This window comes from Manduca sexta, chromosome 24 (genome assembly GCF_014839805.1).
Source record: "Manduca sexta isolate Smith_Timp_Sample1 chromosome 24, JHU_Msex_v1.0, whole genome shotgun sequence".
Lineage (NCBI taxonomy): Eukaryota > Metazoa > Arthropoda > Insecta > Lepidoptera > Sphingidae > Manduca > Manduca sexta.
The window spans coordinates 9,691,048-9,709,544 of record NC_051138.1 but is presented as its reverse complement, the minus strand read 5'-3'; the positions used below and the strand labels follow the sequence as shown (position 1 = coordinate 9,709,544).

The following is an 18,497-nucleotide window of genomic DNA, read 5'->3' as shown; positions in this document are numbered from 1 at the left end:
CTGAATTTATCCGTATTTTTCATTTCACGTATAGTATTTCATTATTTTTACTACAAATCGTTATCAGCACGAAGTTATCTTATTTAGAAGAAGATAATAATGGCAGGACCTGTAGGAATATTAAATGGAATTACTATGTTAAGAAATCGTGAAGGATATGCAATTTGGAAATTTAAAATGAGAATGTTGTTGATGCATGAAGAGTTGTGGAGTACTGTAAGTGGCTATGCTGACGGTGACAAAACGCCTCCTGAGGTACGTTTCCGTAATGACCAAAAGGCTCTTTCAAAAATATGCCTAACGGTTGACGGTGGTGCTATCACGCATGTCAGAACAGCTACAACGGCGAAAATGGCGTGGGATGCTTTGCAAACAGCGTTTGAAGATAAAAGCTTAGGCCGAAAGTTAGCACTAGAGCGGAAGTTATATAGGTATACTTTATCAGATTTTACAGATTTAGAATCCTATATAATAGCTATAACAACGACCGCGCAGGATCTAGCTGATATCGATAAGAAAATTGAAGATAGTTCGCTTGCTGCAATCATTCTAGGTGGTCTTACATCACGATATGAGCCACTGATAATGGCTCTAGAGCATAGTAATATAGAAGTCACTAGCGAAATGGTGAAAACTAAACTATGAGCGAAATGAGTAGAGAAACTGAACGTGATGTACCAGCACTGCGCTCATTACATAAGAAGGGTATAATATGCTATAAATGCAGAAAACCAGGGCATAAGTCTCCCAACTGTCCTCTTAAAAAGGATAAACCAAGTTTTGTTTATAATAAAAAGGATGCAAAATGTGAAACGGGTCTTGTTGTGAATAATGAGGAAGAACGGGTAACGAATTCGAAGCAAGTTATCACTGAAATGTCTTTATCTGCACTAGAAAGTAAAGACTTTAACAGATGGATTGTGGATTCAGGTGCAACAGTTCATATGACTCCCCGTGCAGATTGGTTTATCAACTATCGTCCTATAGATGGAGGTACAATTACTGTGGCAAATGGAGAGAAGTTGGCAGCTATAGGCGTTGGTGATGTATCTATTGATACGAATAATGGAGTCTGCAGAATAGCTGACGTCGTACATGTTCCACGCCTAACTCTTGGGTCCTCTCAATGTGACATTGACATTTACGTGTGTCGCGGGAATATAACCTTATATACTACATAATAAGATTGTTTTTCCCTGACACGCGTAATGTCACGCGTAATGTCATGTGGCTGTCGGGCTCGCCGGCAAGCCAAGAGCGGACACACGAGCTAAACTGCAATTTGCTATCAGTAAAGCAGGTTGTTGAAAAAGGTTTTTTAGTAATTTTTGATAAAAATGGTTGTAATTTTTATAAAACTGATGATGTATCTTATTTAAATAATGTGTGAAGTACGTAGAAGTTAACAAAGAATCATGTATACCTTGTATTGAAGGTAAGCAAGCTAGGAAGCCCTTCAAGAGGAGAGATGTCAACTACTTCATTCAAAGGCAATAAATATTTTATTATTTTTGTAGACGATTATACGCGTTTTATATTTGTTTATTGTATGAATTCTAAGACAGAAGTCATGTCAAAGTTTCTTACATTTCAATCACTTGTTGAGAGACAGACTGGTGCGAAAATTAAAATACTGAGATCGGATAATGGTACTGAGTATGTCAATAAAGAGATGGCGGCCTACTTAGATTCTCAAGGAATCCAACACCAAACAACGGTTCCATATAGCCCTCAACAAAATGGTGTTAGTGAACGTTGTAATCGCAGTATTATAGAAAAGGTTCGCGCTTTGCTGTCACATGGTTCGCTTTCTAAGGCATATTGGCAGGATGCAGTAGAAACTAGTGTTTATTTAAAAAACCGGTCTCCTCATCGCGCAATTGAAGGTAAAACACCATTCGAAATGTGGTATGGGAGCAAACCTGACCTGTCTCATTTAAAGGTTTTTGGATGTAGATGTTTAGTTCATGTACCGTCATGTCATAGAACTAAGTTAGACATGAAAGCAACGGAACACATCTTTGTTGGATATTCAGATGATCCAAGAAGTTATTATTTCCGTAACGTGGAAACGCCACGAAGCTTAATTAAGTCAAGGGATGTAACATTTTTCGAAAATAATTTTACAGGACTGAAAGAGATGCCTGAAAATAATTTAAACCTTAGTTTTAATCCCAATGTTATTAATTTGTTATCGCAGATTTCATCATCTGATGCAAATCCATCTTTGTTGCCGGAAGAGCAAAATGACTTTGTGGATGCTGTTGATGATATTGATGACAACTTAGGTGATTTAGATCATTCATCTTCATTGCCATCAAGTGGTACTAATGATGAACCTTATGGTGGGTCTGAGTCAAGATATCCTCAACGAGAACGTAAGCCTCCAGATTATTTTTCATATAGTGCTCTTGTCGATGATATTCTGAATGATGATCCAAAAACGTTTCATGATGCAATATCTGGAGATGACAAAGATAATTGGATCTCTTCAATGAAGGAAGAATATAATTCCTTATTAAAAAAGGAAACTTGGATTTTGGTAAATAAACCAAGTCATAAATCCTGCATTCCATGTAAATGGGTTTATAAGCTAAAACGAGATGCTGATGGTAACGTAGTGAAGTACAAGGCTAGATTAGTTGCCAAGGGATTCACACAAATAGAAGGTGTAGATTACCATGAAACCTTTTCACCGGTTATACGCAACTCATCACTGCGAACCCTACTAGCTTTAGCAGTGCAGGAAGGGTACAAAGTTCGGCATATGGATGTCGACACAGCTTTCTTAAATGGTGACTTAGAAGAGGAAGTATATATGACACAACCTGAAGGTTTTGTTCGTAGAGGTGATGAGAATAAATATGATATGCAAGATTGCAAAGGTATTTCAACACCACTTGCATTAAAGAATTAATTAAATTAAATTAGAATCTGGTACAGGTGAGTCTAATGATTCATATCAAGCTCTAATTGGATCTCTCATGTTTTTGGCTGTTAACACGAGACCAGATATAGCTTATACAGTAAGTTATTTGAGCCAATTTAATACAAACAACGATCAGAGCCACTGGCGTGCTGCTAAGCGGTGTCTTCGCTATTTAAGTGCCACTAAAGATGTTGGTATAACTTATAGGAAAGTGGAAGATTTTAAACTACAAGCTTATGCAGATGCAGATTGGGCAAATTGTCCAGTTGATCGACGTTCATACACTGGATTTTATTTTGAGTTCGCATGTGGTCCAATATCTTGGGAATCACGGAAGCAGCCTACGATTGCTTTATCTTCGGCAGAAGCCGAATACATGGCTTTAAGTTCAGCCACTAAAGAAGCTTGTTTTATAAAACGTTTTGTCACTGAAGTAACTGGTAGATCACCAAATGTTGTTATTTTCTCTGATAGTCAAAGTGCGCAAAAACTTGCATTGAATCCAGTCCATCACAATAGGACTAAGCACATTGATGTAAAGTTTCATTTTGTTAGGGAAAAAGTTAATGACAAGGTTGTAGAATTAATGTATATGCCTACAGATGAGCTACCTGCAGATTTGCTGACAAAGCCATTGGATCCAATAAAGCATATCAAATGCATAAAAGGCATGGGTATGAGTTAATATATAGTTATATATTAGTTTTATAAGAAACTGTATTTTACTATGTTGTTATTTTATGTTTTTAATTTATTAAGGGAGGATATGTTGTAGAACCTCTTGTTCGAATATAATTTAAAAATTAAAAACATAAATGTCTTATGTCAACTCGTGTAAAACAAGTGCTCAATGATAAAAAAACATTCTCTGAATTTATCCGTATTTTTCATTTCACGTATAGTATTTCATTATTTTTACTACAGCATGCCCATGAAATATTTTGATGGCACTTGAAAGCAAACAAATATTACGATGCGGATACGTTATATACATATTACATACACATTATGAAAAGAATTGAGAACGAGCCGAATATTATTCTATGAGGAACACTCTATTCTGATGTGATTATAAATAAAATTAACGTATGCCTCAATAATAATTCGTACGGCAATTCTTAGCAAATATTGCAGACGAGTATGTTACAAGAAGCAATAATAAATGTATCGAGAAAAATATTCCAAATGGTATCGTTGAAGCATGAGTTAATTGCAAATTTCTAGGATGCGTAACATGGAGGGTAATGTAATGATACTGGGTCATCGGGGCGTGGCGGTTGTCTCCGCCATGTACGAATACATTTGGAGTATAAACTGGCACACTGCACCGCTCGCTGCGTCACATAGGACACTCCTTTGCTAGTATGGAGGCCCTCTGTAAAATAGCCACATAGCGATGTGTCCGTTCACTGCAGTTTATTGTTAATTACCAACGCTGCCAAGTACTTACACGAAATAGTCCATTGAAAAGTTACATTTGGGGTTGCGTTTTTTAGAGGACGCAATTTTATTTTTTTGAAGTGTAGGGGGGGTGAGTCTAAAGCTAAAACCAAGTTTGTGGGGTCGCCACCCTTGTCCCACGGCCGCCATATTGAAAATAGGGGTTGAAATGGTTTTTACGATGTATGTCTTAAACTATTTATCTGACAAAAAAAATATATAAACATTTTTTGTTGCAAATTAAATTCTTTACAACTTGTTCTAGTAACTTTTTGTCATAGAACTATAAATAAAAAAGTTATAAGCGAAAATGTTAAGAAATTCAATGTTAAGCAATGTCCATTGCAACGTCATCAGAACGTGTGTTTATAAGGTTCAAAATACTTTTTTTTGTACTCTCATTAATACCCAAATACCCAAGGGACCATTAGGGAACAAAAGAACATCTGCCTGCTATTATTATTATTATTTCTAACCTCTCGTATTGTAAGAATAGCTGATAATATTGTGTTGAAGTTGTCATTTAACTTATATCTTTTAGTTGTGCTACGTATTTCTGTACGTGCGGATGTATTTTATTCTGTTTTTAATTGTGAAGACGATTTCGAATGATTTTATACACGATTTTCACTTTAGTGAAAACTACTTTTTTTTATTAGCAATTTGACTTTTAAAAGTCTTTTAAACTACTTTTTTTTATTAGCATTTTGACTTTTAAAGTCTTTTAAAGCACAGCACAACTAAAAGATATAAGTTGAACGACAACTTCAACACAATATATTCAGCTATTCTTACAATAAGAGAGGTTAGAAATAATAATAATAATAGCAGGCATATGTTCTTTTGTTCCCTAATGGTCCCTTGGGTATTAGAGTATTAATGAGAGTACAAAAAAAGTATTATGAACCTTATAAACACACGTTCTGATGACGTTGCAATGGACATTGCTTAACATTGAATTTCTTAACATTTTCGCTTATAACTTTTTATTTATAGTTCTACGACAAAAGTTACTGGACCAAAATTGTAGAGAATTTAATTTGCAACAAAAAATGTTTATATATTTTTTTTGTCAGATAAATAGTTTAAGAGATACATAGTAAAAACCATTTCAACCCCTATTTTCAAGATGGCGGCCGTGGGACAAGGGTGGCGACCTCACAAACTTGGTTTTAGCTTTAGACTGACCCCCCCTACACTTCAAAAAAATAAAATTGCGTCCTCTAAAAAACGCAAGGTAAGGCCTAAAAAATGTAACATTTCAATGGACTAAAACCGCCGCGCTGTGTATATACAGATTTGCTATCTTGTGAAACGATTAATATAATCTCGAATGTGATACATATAAAGTCATTTTATTCAATACTTTTTAAATTTGTTTCTGCCTTTTTTTTTCATACAAAGATAAATTCTATTAAGAACTTTATCAACGGTTATAGGCGTTGTAGTATGGATCTCTATTTTAATATTATTTAAAAAAACAGTATTATTGATGTTTATAAATTGAATGTGTGTATTCCATTATCCAATTAAGATTTACATAGCTAAGATCATGTTATGATTTACTTTTGATCCTCGTAATGCGTTCTCGTGGGTTTCCAAATCCGAATAAAATATATATTAATGCCCCATCGCGCGCAGCTCTATTTTTTTTGTAATTCTATAAATTTTGTTTCTGTAACTTTAAGTTATTTGTTCCTTGTTGTTAATAAATATTTATGTTTTACTATCTCATATTTTTTTATGAAACACAGATGTTTCTAGCGCCGTCGCCATCAGATGCTAGTTTAATAACAATCAGTGGGCGATAAACTTTAGGTTTGTGACTGTGACAAGAACTTGAGACCGATAGATGTCCGCTGTCTACACAATAAACAATTGTATGGGAGGTAGACGAGCTATCTCGACGTGCGATATTACATCTCCCGGTCACCTCGTCGGAAGTGTTAATCTCTGACTCGATCGCAAATTTAAGGTTCAAACTGTGCACAACAAACATAATACCTACTATAATGGAAAGAGTGCATTTCTAATTACAGTAATAATCAAATTGAGTGGGTTCGATATTATTTATGATTCACAAAATTTAAAGTGGTAAGTAATTTTTATTAGATATTAAATTTAAACGTAACCAAATTAGTTAATTAACAAAAACTTTAAAGTTATTTTCTTAAATATAGGTAGGTATACAATTTGTTCCCATACACTTGCACCTGCATCTAGTAAGCGACATGAGGAAATATCCTTTTACATAGCTTATATTAGAATGCGTTTGTCAATCCCAGAATCAAAAGAATTCTCATGCTCGTCAAATAACTCGTGGGAACAATGTAATACAATCGTGATACCTTTACAGGAACATAGGTTTTATATTTTTCCCAGTCTTTGCTAATTATAGCGGATTAACTGACCAGCTACTTATAATAAGTACGTAGTTATAATAAGTATGCGCAAAAAAGTCGTGTATAATACACTCGTGTCGTGTATATACGCTAGGCATTTTATAACTGAATTATTGGGACCACAATAATTAATATCAACTAGCTAACCCGGCGAACTTCATCCCGCCTAGCAGTTGATTCTTTATTTTTTTTTTCGGGATAGCGGGTCATGTAGTAAGATAAAAAAGAAAAAAGGAAGTTGATAAGTCAACAATTACATTGTGTCAAACCATAACAATTATAAAGCCCTTAAAATTCTTTCCATCGTTCTATCTAACTTCACTCAATTGTTTTGCCTTCCCGAAACCCCTCCACTAACATTTAAACTTTATTATATGGTATTAACGTTCAAATTTACTTTTAAGTATTATTGCGAATATTTTGTATGAGAATACAAAAAAGTGGTTTTTAGACTTTTTCAAGCATTTTTTTTAAATTTTCTCTCCGTAAGAACCATCCTTGTACTTCAACGAATATTATAAATGAAGAATTAACGAAATCGGTGCAGCCGCTCTCGAGATTTGCGCTTAGCAAGACTTTCAGCGATTCATTATTATACTATAGAAGATTATCAAAGCGCGTGAAAATGTTGGTGATAGCAAGCGCCGATAGTTTCTTCGCATATAAAACGATTCTATCTATATGCTAAATGAATTTTTCGATCGTAGATGGCCAATTCTCAAAACGAGTGAACGTCGAGACTTTACGAAAACTAAATTCATCCGATATAAGGGGGCTAAATCTCATTGGTAATAAAACTATTAAGATCTGAAGTTGCTAAAATTTGGTGGAAAACAAAAAGTAAATAAAGGTAAGAACCTGCTGATATATCCGAAAAAGTTTCAATTTTGCTTTAAAAGATGAACACACACTTCGCCTCAAAGATATGTATTTACACCGAAAATAAAAAAAAAATTGCTGTTAAATATCTTAAGTTTTATTTTACTAGTAATTAATGATTTACCTTTAGTTCTATATACACACGTAGGTTGGCCTGGATTGGAATTTGTGCCCGGAATGGTGATAGAGTCGGCGCATATCGCATCGTGTGACGGTGTGGCGGAACTGGACGCGGCAAACTGAGGGCTACGGACGTTAGCTTCTGAATAAATATATTTTACGGAAAATAAATATAAATTATTAGTTAAAATTTATATACCTATATTTTTACCGCAGTGGCAATTGACATCTAGCAAAGAACTAAGCAAAAACCTTCCTGTAGGGTGGAAAAGTGCATCTTTCGGCTCTACATTATAATGGTATAAAAACAGGTAAAATAATGGGATTTATTGCTATTGACTGTATTTATATACGATTAGTTAATCTCCTCCTAGCCGAATTTCGACCACGGCGGCCAATCCCAACGGAGATCAGCCAGGTACGCAGGATATATTGTGCACAAGTGTGTGCGCAATACACAAATGCACTGTCTGTTCCTTCACTCTCATAGTTCGGTGAGACGGCAAGCCGACATTACCGAAGAGAGATCAAGCGCAGGACCAACGGCTTTACGTGCTTTCCGAGGCACGGGGGTATACACCGCCAACTTCCTGACTCCGAGATGCGACTGAATATTTTAAGATGGAAAAACCCAGTCAGTATTATTTTGGCCTGACCCGGGATTCGAACCCAGGACCTCAGCGCGGCAGTCGTACTTGTACCGTGTACAGTTACAACTACGCCACCGAGGCAGTTACGATTAGTTAAAAAAATAGTACGTTCATAGATAAGAATAATATGGTGCATATGAAAATATTTTCAATATATTTTTCTTTCCCCTAACTGTATCATTAACCAAAAAAATATAATTCTTTTCATGTTCAATGATATTTTCATACTTCGTAGAATACGTGTTTATCTATCACAACGAACGGCGTTCCAACAAAGTCCACTTTAATTTTATAAATCAACACTTTACGATTAAGAACCTGTTTCTTTCACGTGTTAACTCCCAACGAACTACCGCACCACGAAATTTTTGTTTGTGTGTAAAAATAGAAAACCTTTCTAGTTCTCTAAGGCAATATTTGAGACTTTAATACCTAATGCACATAAATGTGATTTGTAAACAAAATAAAAAGAGATTTATTTGAAGTTCTCATGCTCAACTTGTCACTGAGTTCCCATTAAGTATAAAGCAACGATAGAACACAATTGAACGCTTTTACGGTGTGTTCAGACTCTGGCGTTTGTGTATGCGTTTCTTCATACAGAATCATGAATGATAGTAGTAAGGTATTCAGTGACGAAAATAATATCGATCCTAAGATATCAATTGACAGGGTACATTATCTATATAGACAATTTATATTCAAAAACATAAAAAGTGTGTGTTCATCGTTAATTTACTCTTCGATAAAAGACAGCCGTTTAGCATTATTTAAATCAACTGTAAACTGACTTGTCACCGTCTATTTCAGTGTGCAGTACAATGTGTTCCAACATAAATCAAGCCGTGTATTATTAGTGTATGAATGAAGACGTGTCCTTGTCCTGGTTCACAATGAAGTGACACAATAGTCACCGATATTCATCGCAGTGTTCTAACGATAGGACAGCCCGTGCGGCGGACATACAGAACTGCTCCCCTGCCATGACATTGTGATTTAGGGCGGAGTCCATACCGCGTGTTGGTTTTACGCAGAGGTTTATAAGCCGTATAGATGTTTGTAGCAAACGCTTGTTTTTGTTATAAGTAATTCTAATGTCGAAACGTCCAACGGCCGTATGATTGTTTACCTCCGCCGCAGATTGTCGTGAAGGTACTTTCCCATCTTATTACGTTTCACACACACAGTTTCACAGTATGATACAAAACATCTATCACGTACTATTTAAGAAATCGTAAGTTTACTGCATTCCGGTTCCAGCAATACACCTGTGTAATAATGGTAATAACAATTTGATGCCTTGTTTTTCAAAAATGTATAAATGTAGAGCCCTGCTAGAGTTTGTAATTAAGTTGTCAGATCAGATTTTTATTACGAGACAGCAACAGCTAAACCGGGCTCTGTTTAGCTGTTGTTTTTGAATTATCTTATACATGACTTTATAAGATAATTCAAAATTAGATAATTCGACTACTGCTTCGCGAACTCTACATTTCATAGCATGTGAAATTTAAATCCTTTTTAGCCTGGTTGATGATTTTATAATTCTGCATAATTTCTGAAATTACGATGCTTGTTTAATTTGTTGCGTTTTTTTAAATTGATGCCCTTTCACATTGTCAGTGCTGGACTGATTTAGGTAGTTGCAGTAACTAACAACACGTGCCACAAATACTGTCTTTGCGACATCCGTTTTAGCACGTAAGTAGATAGTTGTTAATCTATACTATTATATAAAGCTGAAGAGTTTGTTTGTTTGTTTGTTTGTTTGTTTGTTTGTTTGAACGCGCTAATCTCAGGAACTACCAGTCCAAATTGAAAAATTCTTTTTGCGTTGGATAGCCCTTTGTTCGTGGAGTGCTATAGGCTATATATCATCACGCTATACCCAATAGGAGCGGGGCAGTAATGGCTAATCTCAGGAACTACCGGTCCAAACTGAAAAATTCTTTTTGTGTTGGATAGCCCTTTGTTCGTGGAGTGCTATAGGCTATATATCATCACGCTATGACCAATAGGAGCGGAGCAGTAATGACTAATCTCAGGAACTACCGGTTCGAACTGAAAAATTCTTTTTGTGTTGGATAGCTCTTTATTAGTGTAGTGCTATAGGCTATATATCATCACGCTATGACCAATAGGAGCGGAGCAGTAATGACTAATCTCAGGAACTACCGGTTCGAACTGAAAAATTCTTTTTGTGTTGGATAGCTCTTTATTAGTGTAGTGCTATAGGCTATATATCATCACGCTATGACCAAAAGGAGCGGAACAGTAATGGCTAATCTCAGGAACTACCGGTTCAAACTGAAAAAAAAAAATTGTGTTGGATAGTTCTTTGTTCGTGGAGTACTAAGGGGTATATATCATCACGCTATGACCAATAGGAGCGGAGCAGTAATGGCTAATCTCAGGAACTATCAGATCGAACTGAAAAAAATCTTTTTGTGTTGGATAGCCCTTTGTTCCTGGAGTGCTATAGGCTATATATCATCACGCTATGACCAATCGGAGCGGAGCAGTAATGAAACATGTTGCAAAAACGGGGAAAAATTATTAGTTTTGAGAGCTTCCGTTGCGTGCGCTGCGTAAACGATTAAAGTTATGCAACAATGATGTATGACGGGATTATTCCTCTTAAAAAGTTCTAAAAAATATATTATAAAACAAAAGTCCCCCGCTGCATCTGTCTGCCTGAACGTGTTAAACTCAAAAACTACCCAACGTATTAAGATGAAATTTGGTATGGAGACAGTTTGAGAGGCTCCCGGGAAACTACTACTTTTATAACGGAAAACTTTAGCCTGAAAAACTTTATAACGCGGGCGGAGCCGCGGGCAAAAGCTATGCTAACAATTAAGCTTTCTTTATGTTAGTAACTTCTTGACTTATTTACGACGAATTCGAAAGTGTCGAGGTAGAATAAAAACTTACTAACTAAGAAATAAATACTATAGAAATCTATATTTAATGTTGTAATTATACTCCGGCACGAAACTATGACGTTGGCAATCTTAATATTCATTTCAAAATCAATTTTCAGAAACCGAAAAATATTTATGCGTGTACCTACTTAGGTTTATTTCCACAGATATTTTGAGTTATTTTTTTATTCTTAACATGATATATTTCGTTTTCTCTATCAAATCTCAGGATCTCTACGATTATCAGACAGTATTTATGATTTGTCGAATCAATCTATATACATAACATAGGTTTACAAAAATGTCTCTTAAACGTCCTACTTGTATCATTTCCCTAATGTATGTAAAACCGGTATACGAGTACATTTACCGCATCCGCTTAGGTGACTGCCTAATAATCGTGGACTGCTTAGAATGAGTTGAATAAAAAATAGGAAATCGTTTAAATGACATTATACTAAATGCTAACCAAGTATGCACCCGACTGAACATAAATTATGGGCAGAAATGTTAATAGTACCATAACTCGTTGTTGTTTTGGGTGTTTTATAATTGTATTTAAACATTTATGAAACATTCCTTATACTTCAATTGCTTTTACTATTTCCTAAAGAGTAGTTATGTTCTAGAAACTAACCATAATAAGTATTTTAAGTGCAGGCATAGCTTGAGAAATAACGCATTTACAACAGCTCGCATTTACGGTCATCATCAGCTCTGTGTTATATACTGTCCCACTGTTGGGTATGGGCCTCCTCTACTACTGAGAGGGATTAGGCCTTAGTCCACCACGGACTGGCTACTCACTGGCCTAGTGAGGATTGGTAGACTTCACACACCCTCGAAGTTTTTATAGAGAACTTCTCAGGTGTGCAGGTTTCCTCACGATGTTTTCCTTCACCGTTAAAGCAAGCAATAATTCACAAAGATGAACACATAATTTTTGAGAAAAGTTAGAAGTGTGTGCCCTTGGGATTTGAACGTGCGGACAATTGTCTCGGCAGTCCGTTCCACAACCAACTAGGCTATCGCTGCTTCATTTGCGGTGCTTTATAAATAACTAGCTTTTGCCCGCGGCTCCGCCTGCGTTATAAAGTTTTTCAGGCTAAAGTTTTCCGTTATAAAATTCACGCTATATATTTTCCCGAGAGCCTATGTTCTTCGCAGGTTCTCAAACTGTCTCCATACCAAATTTTATCCTAATACGTTGGGTAGTTTTTGAGTTTAACTCGTTCAGGCAGACAGATGCAGCGGGGGACTTTGTTTTATAATATATTTTTGTAGAACTTTTTAAGAGGAACAATTGCGTCATACATCATTGTTGCATAACTTTAACCGTCTACGCAGCGCACGCAACGGAAGCTCTCAAAATGAATAAATTTTCCCCGTTTTTGCAACATGTTTCATTACTGCTCCGCTCCTATTGGTCATAGCGCGATTATATATAGCCTATAGCACTCCAAGAACAAAGGGCTATCCAACACAAAAAATATTTTTCAGTTCGAACCGATAGTTCCTGAGATTAGCCATTACTGCTCCGCTCCTATTGGTCATAGCGTGATAGATAATATATACCATATGGCATGATATACTTACTAGATTTTATCTGTCACATTAGGCATTGGATTTCGTATTCATTCTTCCGTCAAACAAATCAAGATTTTACCAGTTATAATTTCCCGATCACAGATCATAAGTATTTCATAAACATTGATCCGGATCATCGATCATTTAAGTGACGTCTTGAGGGAGGCTTTCGTATATAAAAATATGTTCTTCAGTAAATTTGTGTTTATTATAAATGTATTGTAAATTCAAATATTCATTCCCATAAAAAATGGAGCAGGTCGCTAGTTCTATAGACACAAATAAAAATAAATGCATTTGATAGCTAAAATTAACGACTGAAAATAATTAATGCTTGATATTTTTTATAGTCACTTCCCAGAAGGAGAGTAATTCCACCATCCAACGAAACTTATTAATTATATAGGTATCCACGGACTACTGTAAGAATACATCTCCTTCTCACATCTCACGCACTGCTTATTCCAGGCCTGTGGGATCATTAATATTCAATATATTTTTGTGTGTCTTCACCACTTTATCACACCATAAAACTTATTTTCTATTCGGAGTTTTTTGTCTTCTCTTAGAATCTATTTCATAACTGCGTTAATAATAGTTCTGTATTATAAAGATTCCCATTGCTGACAACGAACCTGCTCTACTACTAAAAGGGTAACTGTCTTAGTCAACTTAATGACATTTTGTGTAGCCTGATAACCGTCTCCACCATTGGCGGATAATTAGCTCAACCTTAATATCATTTCAGATCTTGAAGTTGAGGAATGCGACAACCAGGGCGTTTATTATGACACGCGTTAAAGTTCTGTAAAGTATCAACCATCTGGGCGTTAGTTCACGGCTGTACTCGTGGTTTTAGTTTGTAAAACAGTCATATGTCAGCATTATTACTAAATTATTATTGTGATACAACAAAGAAAAAAAACTCAATTTGCTTGAATTTACGGTCCTGTGTTTTTACATAACGTGATAACCTGTTAATATTGTACCCAGTCATTGACCTTTATTAACATAAGAAAATGTATGTTTTATGAATATCAGATGTAGCTGCAAAATTAGGTAACAAGTTTTTGTATCAAATACCGCGGTGGACCGTTATCTAACGATTTTTGCTGGTATTTAATAATTACACTCATCCTCTGGGGATTTATATCCAACTCTTATGTACACATAATATCAAGTACAAAACTTTAAAACATAATAACGAAATAAGTCTCAATTATTGATTTATCAAAGGCGCATGAAGAACTTAATCCATTCGCCTGTCATTAGCGTAACATTTGATGTCTTTTTTGCGCATCCAGTTACATTTGGTTGAATAAAGCGAATGGTAGAGAATATTTTAAAAAGTAACAATGGACATTTCGTATTTTTGTTCGCGGACGTTGCGCACCGTGAGAAATTGAGAGCGAAGTTGAATAGTCTCTCTCAGAGTCGGAGTCGGCTGAAAAGAAAGTGATCTATCTTACTTAATCCGTCGTGTACCTGCTCAGTGCTCGTTGTTCTGACATCACAGGCGTTTCGCAATTTTAGAACGTCCGAATTATTGCTATTAGTGATAGATTGAATATGTAGACTAAAAAAATTAAGTATGAATCATTTTCATTACGTTTTTACCTAATAAACATTGTAATGAACTTGTTTTTTTAACGGACTATAAGTAGGTAATGTACAATATGTCATAACAGATGTTCCTTTAGAGCTTGACATACGCTTTGTTCAACCACTCACGCCTCGCCGGAAAATGCTTAATGTATTTTTGTTTCTTCGATTATAATTAATTACCTGCATTGTAATATTTCCGTGTTAATCATATTCCTTACACTGAAGGATAAATACTCAATGCTATTTTTAAAATGTTAAGTTTTGTTACTAGATATTACACTGTCTACGTAATTACAATAGTTTAATATTTTTGACTTATTACAAGAAACGGTTCAAGGAAAATATATAATCATTTCGAATATTCTACCACATTATTTTATAGAAGGTACACCTAATAAGTTTAAAAGGAGTACCTTTATACCGAACTGTATGATTTATATAATCGATATTTATGTAGAGATCGTTGAGCCGAAATAGGTAAATGAAGATTTCGGTGGTCAATAAGAATTTGTTCCATGAAACTTTACAGCAGACTTGACGATATATTATTATGTATTAATGTATGCTTGTTCCTGTAATTCCCAGGATTTCCAAAAAGTCACGTACACTACACATCGTAGTATGTACCTACCTACTGAAAGTAACCAACGGTTATGGTAAATTTAATGTGGGTATCTACATTTTTAAAAAAATGAGGGTCATGGCTACTCAGATACAAAATTGAGAAAAAGCTAAGCTAAAAGAAGAAAAACCAAAAACTCAATATTGAAATATGCTTAGAAGAATTTCACGGAAATGTATATTCTAGTTGTATGTTGCATTTGTTTTTGTTAATTTGCTTTACGAGGTAGAGCGGCACAATGCACTTACCTTATTGGATGGGCAATATATATTTGATCCCTGTTCTGGAATGGGTGTCCAAGTCCGCAGTAGTTAAAATTGCCGCATTCCACTGTACTCGGGCGTGAGACCGGCGCAGCCTCCCTGTGTGGACCGGTCCGCCGGTGCCCGCTGCCCTCGACGACACTGAAGCCCAGGTTATTACACAAACAACTATCGAACCACCATAGCGAGTAGGCCGGTTTGCGAATTCATTATTATTTCATAGAGTTCGTTTGCGATGAGTGCGTCAGTTAGACGGGCTAACGGAACACAAGTAACACAGGCTCGGAGACGCGCATAGGACTGACTCGCTCGCGACGCCAGCGCCCCCGCGCGCATGCGCCCTGCAAGCCTCCCGCCCGCTTCGGTACTATACAGCTTTACCCGCTGCCGATTTACGGCCACGTTCCGCGCCGCGCCGCGCCGCGCCGGCCCAAAGATGAAGCCTCATTTACACACATGAATTCACACAATAAATGTACAATGCAGTCCGACAGGTTATCTCAGCCCAGAACCATTAGGATGCAGATCGTGGTACTTGGCAATAGCAACATGCACTTGTAATTTGGCGGATGGCAGCATGTGTAAGGTGCACGGGTTTGAGTTTTGACCCAGTTCCAAGTCCACACAAATATTTGAGTAAGGCTAGGAAGCTTGTTGGGAGTGGCACCTCGGCGTAGGTAATATGTTTCGCCTGTGTGTTTTTCTTTGTGAGTTCATGAGTAGATAACTACCCACGTGTAGCCACAATGCATACCTATACTTAATTTGGTTGCATTAAGTAGTAACGGGGGAGAGCCGCTAAGCATTTGTACGCGTCGGTTCTAATTTCACTCGCGTACTTTCTGTAAAGATTAAGGAATCACTAATACCGATGATAATATACTTAGGTACGTAAGTACCAACCATTAACGCCCATGGTTTAAATTTAACATAGGCAAATTATTGGTGCACATAGGTACAGTGCCAATTATTACTTTTGTCACGTAATATACTTACCACGTGTCTTGCATAATACAGAGATATACGTAAGTAACTTGTATTAAAATTAAAAACAGTTAAGAAAATGGTCCATTGTAAAAAATGTTTCAATCATCGGTTACAATTAAGGTTGCCAACCGTACTTTACAATAACGTATCCTACTTTATTTTCGATAAATATACTTTATACTTACTTTGTATAAAAATAAAGTATGTGAAAATACTTTATTTTTAATCTTTACTGTGATATGTAAAACAAATCATTTAGAGTGAATATGTGTTATATTTATACCTCATAATTGAATAAGTACTGAACTATTAATAGATATTCGATACTATTAGGTATAATAGATCGTAGTACATATTACGTTGACAACAATTTAAAAAAAGCTATTTATTTATTTAAATTTAATTTTAGATTGTAAAAGTAGCTTTGAGAGTTTTAAAGCGTAACAAAAAATTGCTAGCGTGTTCTAAAAGCACACAAAAATATGTGTTTAGGACAATAAAAACATAAATTTGAAAAATACTTTTTTTTCTTTCAAATACTTTTCTTCCCTATTTAAACAATTTCATACTTTTTTTTGACAATAAAATTAAGATATTTATATGTGTAAGTATTTATATTTAAATAAAATTAAAAATACCTGCCAATAGCAGTCAATTTCAATCTGCCAGTATATAAGTACATAGTAGCCAAGTGCTTTAATTTGTTTTTATAACAGACTCATGTGTCATAACAACTACATACTTACCTACCATGGATAAAAAAAGAAGCGGCGATGCTTAGTTGGTTGTGGAACGGACTGCCGAGACGAATGTCCACAGGTTCAAAACCCAAGGGCACGCACCTCTGACTCTTCTAAATATGATGTGTGTATTCTTTGTAAACTGTCGCTTACTTTAACTGTGAAAGAAAACATCCTGAGGAAACCTGCATACCTGAGAAATTCTTTATTAGGAATTTTCGAGGGTGTGTGAAGTCTACCAAACCGCACTAGGTCTTGGTGGACTAAGGCCTAATCCCCCGCAGTAGTCGAGGAGGCCCGTGCCCAACAATGGAACAGTATATAACACAGGTCTAATACTATCATTATTATGCCATGAATATCGCGTGGCAGGTCATCATTCATTGAGATTTTATTTTTGCTAGGCCCGATCCATTCGGTTGCCAAACGGTCGCTACTAATTAGGTATTGGTGATTGGCGACCCTGTGGCTTCAGTACTGCAATGGCTTTAAAGTAAAGGACGAGGAAAAAAAGAAAGGAAAATGTAAGTAAGCTTTATTCCACTGCGCTCGCCATTCTGACACGTAAGATGCTCATTATGTCCAGTAGTTGCACTGAAAATTTCGTCATATTAAATTTTAAAGGCCGAAATATCCATGATTATTAATTATTTTTACGTTTTTCTTTCAACTGCGAGAACTAATCACTAACTAGACGTGAATTTAAATTCTTTACTTGCCAATACTTGTTTAGTTACCCAGATTAAAGCCGAAACAAAATGTATGAAAATGGACCTTGAGCTACCACCTTAAAATAAATTCAATGTAAATAACAAAAAAAACACGCATCACGTCTTTGTCCCCAGAGTGATAGGCAAAGGGGTAATTTTCAACTGTGTTCCATCGCATGCTCTGATAGGCCTATCGCCATATCGGGCACGTTCTGACTTCGGGCTAATATTGAGCAAAAAAACCATTATCAATTTACCTCAGAGCTGTGCCGTACAGCGCGGGCACTTACTTACATAATATTATTTGTTATAATCAATTTACTTTATTCTGACGTAATATAACTTTCTCTTACTCCCCTCAAAGCAATTCTTGTGCGCTGGGTCTCCACATCGAATGCACGCCCATGCACTGGGGGACATTTGTCGCGGCCCTAGGCACACAGTGAATGTGTGGGTCTAAGAGGGAAACATTACCTCTCGTCTTCACTCCGCCCATCCTAATACTTCCTCTTCTTTCCCCCTTTTTTCCTCCCCTATTTCTCCTCTTCCTCTCTTCCTCTAGGGCCCCGTCGCTAAGCCGAGGGGAACCAGTATACCGTTCGCAGGTTTCCCTCGGTGTTGACTGCGGGATCTGTACTT

At 36.1% G+C, this 18,497-nt stretch overlaps 1 protein-coding gene across 6 annotated transcripts in view; it reads right to left on the bottom strand.

Moving 5' to 3' along the window:
• Positions 1 to 15,792, bottom strand: part of LOC115445405 (protein turtle) — a 62,995-nt gene extending 47,203 nt beyond the window's left edge. For 3 of the 6 annotated variants that reach the window (XM_030171657.2, XM_037442332.1, XM_037442331.1), the window contains exon 1: positions 15,407 to 15,792. The gene's annotated coding sequence lies outside the window, so the exon portion shown is untranslated. The remainder of the gene's footprint in view (positions 1 to 15,406) is intronic. The other 3 variants (XR_005112915.1, XR_005112916.1, XM_037442335.1) reach the window with 2 other exon arrangements.
• Between the last annotated feature and the right edge of the window lie 2,705 nt (positions 15,793 to 18,497).